We start from the raw sequence: 6175 nt of genomic DNA, 5'->3' as shown, positions 1-6175 counted from the left end.
TTTCTTTTTTTTTTTTTTTAAAGATTTTATTTATTTATTTGACAGAGAGAAATCACAAGTAGATGGAGAGGCAGAGGCAGGCAGAGAGAGAGAGAGAAGCAGGCTCCCCGCTGAGCAGAGAGCCCGATGCGGGACTCGATCCCAGGACCCTGAGATCATGACCTGAGCCGAAGGCAGCGGCTTAACCCACTGAGCCACCCAGGCGCCCTTCTCTGTTCCTTTCATTCTCATTTCTATTTAGTCACTTAATCTTATTACGTATACTTCCTTTATATCTCTCCAATTAATCTATTTATTTCCAAGTCCACTGTCATTTTACTGATGGAGTCAGGTAGCTATCTCTCACCTGGATTAATGCAACAGCTTTCTGGGATTTTTTTGCTCAAAGGTCTTATTGCCTTCGAGTCCATACCGGCACTGCAGTAGGAGTGATCATCCTAACAAACACAAAATTCTGTCAAGTCATTCTCCTGCTTAAGACCCTTTAGTGGTTGTCCTTTACCCTTAGGGTCAATTTTAAACTCCTTAGAAGATGACATTCCATACTTCCCATAATATGACTCCAGCTCTATCTCAACCTCACTCTTGGTCTCAGCCTACATGTCTCCCACACATATACTCTCACTCTCCTACTGTTCTTCATGTCTCTTTGGCTATAGTTTCCTGGCTGGTCTAAGTGCCATTATTTTTATTTTCATAGGAGAACCCTGTACACTTCCTTAATACTTAACCCTAGTAGAGTAGCTCTCACATCCCTTCATGTCCCTGAGCTTTTTAGAGAGTCCCTGAGGTCAAAATTATTTTCATAATATAACTAAGATGTTATTCAGAATTTTCATTGTGTTGAAATTTGCACTGATGGTGCAAAAACAATGGTGGATAAAACTGCTGGCCCTTGTCTCAAATCCAGGTGGTGACACCAAATGTTTAGAAGTTGTTGTATTCTCCACAACCACTCATTCACAGCAAAAAACAAACAAACAAACAAACAAACAAACGAAAGAAACAAAAAAACCCAAAACAACAAAAACCAGTTTCACCTAACAATATCCTTGATGGGGGCACCTGAGTGGCTCAGTTGGTTGAGCGACTGCCTTCAGCTCAGGTCATGATCCTGGAGCCCCAGGATCAAATCCTGCATTGGGCTCTCCACTCAGTGGGGGATCAGCTTCACCCTCTAACCTTCTCCCTCTCCTGCTTGCCCTCTTTCACTCTCTCTCTCTCTCAAGTAAATAAATAAAATCTTTCAAAAAAAACCCTCCAAAACAATGTCCTTGATGAAACAGTAAAAATTATTAATTTAATTAAATCTCTATCCTTGAGTACAAGTCATCTTAATATTCTCTGTAACAAAATGCAAGGTATATGTTTAAAGCTGCACATTGATATATGATGAATTGTCTCAAAAAAAGTGTTTGATCATTTGAATTATGAACCGTACTAGTAGCTTTTTTCATATAAAATTTTTTAACAGAAAAAAAACCCTATAGCTATACAGATTTGAGTATCTGGCTGATATTTTCTAAAACATGAACAGAGCCTGTCCCTTTAAGGAAAATAACTGATGAATTTGTTACAAATGATAAAATCTGAGTCTTTCAAGGGAAAAAAACCATATCTGAGCTTAATAGTGTTCCAAACACAGTTTTTTTGGTGCAATCAGTACGGATATTATGTCAACATATGGAAAGCTGAATAACTCAGTAAGCCAGTATTTTCCAAATGCCTGATACATGTTGTTATAAAAGTATGAATAGGTCAAAAATCCATTCCACCTTCAAGATAGACTGATGGATTTTAAAGTTTGTTGATCGAGTTTCAGGCTCTACACTGCAATGAATTTTTAGGAAAAAGCCATTGTAGTTTTGGTGTAGTATTAAAGAAGATTCACATTTATCTGAAAAGATTATTAAATACACTTCTAAATCAAAATTATTTCTATGTGTGAGGCCAGATTTTCTTCATGTACTTCCATCAGAACAACATATTACAATACATTGAATGCAGAAACTGATATCAGAATCTAGTTGTTTTCTATTCAGCTGGACATTAACAAGATTTGCAAAAACTCAAAACAATGTCACTCTTATCAAAAGACTTTTGTGCATGTGTACTTATGTTTCCCATTAAGGTTGATTAAGCCTACTATATGTAATCTCTCACTGATTACAACTAAAAGCTCTTGCCAGAATACATAAAGCAACAACCTGAGGACACTAAAAAGTAATTGAGAGTAGGTAGGTAAAACTTGAAAAATTTCAATTTTCAATTAATTCAATGAAAAATTTCAAAAAATTCAATGAAGTCAAAATTTGAAAAATGATTGATATGGTGGTGAGGTTTCTGTGGGTATTTTTCTCCTCCGGTACCTCCCTACTTTAACCAGTGGGTGACCCAAATACCAGACCTGGGCAGCAGATACAGACAGAAACATTCTGAGAAATACTCTCTTTCTGGCCAGAGAACTGGGGAGGGATCACATATAAATAGAAAGTATTTGGGAACAAAGTAGGGAACCAATGGAAAAATTAAATGAAAAAAATTTCAAATCCTAAAGAAGGCAGAAAGGGGAAAAAGAAAAAAAAAACACAGAGAGAACAAGCAAAACAATAAAATTATAGGCCTAAATATAATTTATCAATAATTATATTAACATAAATGATCTAAGTATGCAAATAAAAGACAGAGATTGTCAGAATAGATTTAAACCACATGCTATCTAAAAGGAACTCTATTTTTATTTTTTTTCTCTTTTAAAAAATTATTTATTTATTTATTTGACACACAGAGAGGGAGAGAACACAAATAGGCAGAGAGGCAGGCAGACAGGAGGAAGCAGGCTCCCCGCCGAGGAGAGAGCTCAATGTGGGGCTCAATCCCAGGACTCTGAGACCATGACTTGAGCCGAAGGCAGAGGCCTAACCCACTGAGTCACCCAGGGACCCCTTTTTAAAAGATTTTATTTATTTATTTGACAGAGAGAAGGAACTCTATTTTTAAAAAGATTTCATTTATTTGAGAGAGAAAGCATGAGTAGGAGGAAGGGGCAGAGAGAGAAGAAGCAGACTCCCTGCTGTGCAGGGACCCCCCCAATGCAGGGTTCCATCCCAGGACCCTGAGATTATAACCTGAGCTGAAGGTAGAGGCTTAACTGACTGAGCCACCAAGTTACCCTAAGAAACTCACTTTAAATATAATTCAGTAGGGACACCTACTGCAAATTCACCAAAGATGAAAAAAATAAACTGGGAAGTCCTACAACTATTAAAAAATTGATTTTATAGTTAAATATCTGTTGAAACATAAATCTCTAGGCCAATGATTTTACTGGAAAAATTTATTAAATATTTAAAGAAGTAACATGAACTCTAAAAATCTCCCCCAGAAAATAGAAGAGGAAGGAACACATTCCAACTAATTTTATTTTTTTTCCAACTAATTTTATGATACTAACATTATCTTGATACCAGAGACCAAAGACATTTACTATAAATCAATATCCCCCATGAACACACACAATAATCCTCAACAAAAGTGTTAGTAAATTGAATCCATCAACACATTAAAGTGATAATATATAAAAAGGCCAAGTAGGGCTTATTCTGGGAATACAAGATTCATTAAACATTCAATAAGTAATCAATGAGGGGTGCCTGAGTGGCTCAGTCGGTTAAGCAACTGCCTTCAGCTTGGGTCATGATCTTAGGGTCCCGGGATCCAGCCCCAGATTGGGCTCCCTTCTCAGTGGGGAGCCTGCTTCTACTTCTCCCTCTGCCCTTCCCTCCCCTGGATCAATCTCTCTCTTTTAAAGAAAGAAACAAACAAACAAACAAACAAATTTTTAAAAAGCAATCAATGAAAGTCATCATATTAACAAACTAAAGATGGACACTGCACTATCATCTCAATAGATTAAAAAAAAATTCAACAAATAGCCAGACTATGGAAATAAACTGGATGTCCGTCAACAGATGAATGGATAAAGAACATGTGGTATATATATAATGGAATACTATGCAGCCATCAAAAGAAATGAAATCTTGCCTTTTGCAATGACATGGATGGAACTAGAGGGTATTGTGCGGAGCGAAATAAGTCAATCAGACAAAGACAATTATCATATGATCTCTCTGATACGAAGAATTTGAGAGGCAATTGGGGGGGACTTGGTGGCAGGGAAGGAAAAAATGAAACAAGATAGGATCAGGAGGGAGACAAACCATAAGAGACTCTTAATCTCACAAGACAAACTGAGGGTTTCTGGGGGGAGGAGGGGTAGGGAGAGGGTGGTTGGGTTATGGACGTTGGGGAGGGCATGTGCTATGGTGAGTGCTGTGAAGTGTATAAGCCTGACGATTTACAGACCCATAACCCTGGGGCTAATTATATATTATATGTTAATTAAAAATTTAAAAAATTTCAACAAAATTGAACATCCAGTCAGAGTAACAAACAAAACAAAACTCAGGAACCAAGGAATAGAAAGAATCATAGAAACTTCTTGAACTTGCCAAAGCGCATTTAGAAAGATAACATTAAAAGTCTGAATACTTGGGGCGTCTGGGTGGCTCAGTCAGTTAAGCTTCTGCCTTCTGCTCAGATCATGATCCTGGAGTCCCAGGATTGAGCCCCACATCGGGCTCCCTGCTTGTGGGGAGTCTGCTTCTCCCTCTGCCCCTCCTCTGCTCATGCTTTCTCTCTCTCAAATAAATAAATAAATAAATAAATAAAATCTTAAAACAAACATACAAACAGGGGCTCCTTGGTGGCTCAGTGGATTAAGCCTCTGCCTTCAGTGCAGGTCATGATCTCAGGGTCCTGGGATTGAGCCCCGCACGGCCTCCCTGCTCAGTCGGGAGCCTGCTCCCTGCTCCCCGCCTGCCTCTCTGCCTACTTGTGATCTCTCTCTCTCTATCAAATAAATAAATAAAATCTTTTAAAGAAAGACTGGAAGCAAGAAAATAATATTTGCTTTCACCACCTTCTAGTCAGTATTGTACTCAGTTTTGGCCAATGCAAGTAAGCAAGAAAAAGAAATAGGTCCATACATGTATAGTAAATTGAGTTTTGACAAAGCTGCAAGACAATTCAGTGGGAAAGATAGTTTTTTCAAAAATGGTGCTGGAAAAACTGGGTATCCATAGGCAAAAAAAGATGAACTTTTTCTTTTTTTTTTTTTTAAGATAAACTTTGATCAATACTTTGTACCATACACACACAAAATAAAAACCCAGAAAACAAACAAAACCCCCCAAACTTCAAAATGAATTATAGATCTAAATGTAAAATATGAAATTATAAAACTTTTAAAATAAAATGTGAATTTCCATTATTCAAAGATTTTTTAGATAATAACACTGACAGAATGATCCATTTCTTAAAAAATTGATAAATCTGACTTAAAATTAAGAATTTCTCGTCTTAAAAGACACCAGCCATTAAGAGAATGGAAAGACAAGCCACATATTAAAAAGGCATTTCTAAATAACATATATGATTGAGGACTAGTATAAGTTTTATGGACTGAATGTGTTTCCTCAAAATAACATATATGATTGAGGGCTAGTATAAGTTTTATGAACTGAATGTGTTTCCTCAAAATTCCATTCAAAATTCATAGTTGATATCCTAACCCCCACTGTTACTGGATCAGTGAAATAGAGCCTGTGAGAAGGTGGTAGAGGTTTTAGGAGCTCCTAAAGCATGGGGTCCTGATCTATAGACACATTATCCTTATTACAAGAGGAAAAGATGTCAGAGCTCTCTTTCTCCATTATGTAAGGACACAGTGAAAAGGCAACCATCTATCAGCTAGGAAGAGAGCCCTCATTAAGACCCCAAACAGCCAGCACCTTGATCTTGAACTTCCCAGCCTTCAGAACTGTGAGCAATAGATTCCTTTTGCTTGGGCTGCTCAATATTTTGTTATGGTGGCCCAAGCATATTGAGACACCAGGATAAATAAATAACTGTTGAAACTCAATAATGAGAAAGCAACACAATGAAAAATGGGCAAAAGATTTAAACAGACACCCCACCCAAGAAAATATGTGGGTGGTAAATAAGCATGTGATAAAAGGGTCAACATGATTAGTCATTAGGTAAATTCAAGCTAAAATCATACCTATCAGAATGTCTGAAATGGAAAGATCGATTTCAAAGTCCAGGAGCATTT

Source organism: Mustela nigripes, chromosome 17 (assembly GCF_022355385.1).
Source record: "Mustela nigripes isolate SB6536 chromosome 17, MUSNIG.SB6536, whole genome shotgun sequence".
Lineage (NCBI taxonomy): Eukaryota > Metazoa > Chordata > Mammalia > Carnivora > Mustelidae > Mustela > Mustela nigripes.
This window is presented reverse-complemented; position numbering follows the sequence as displayed.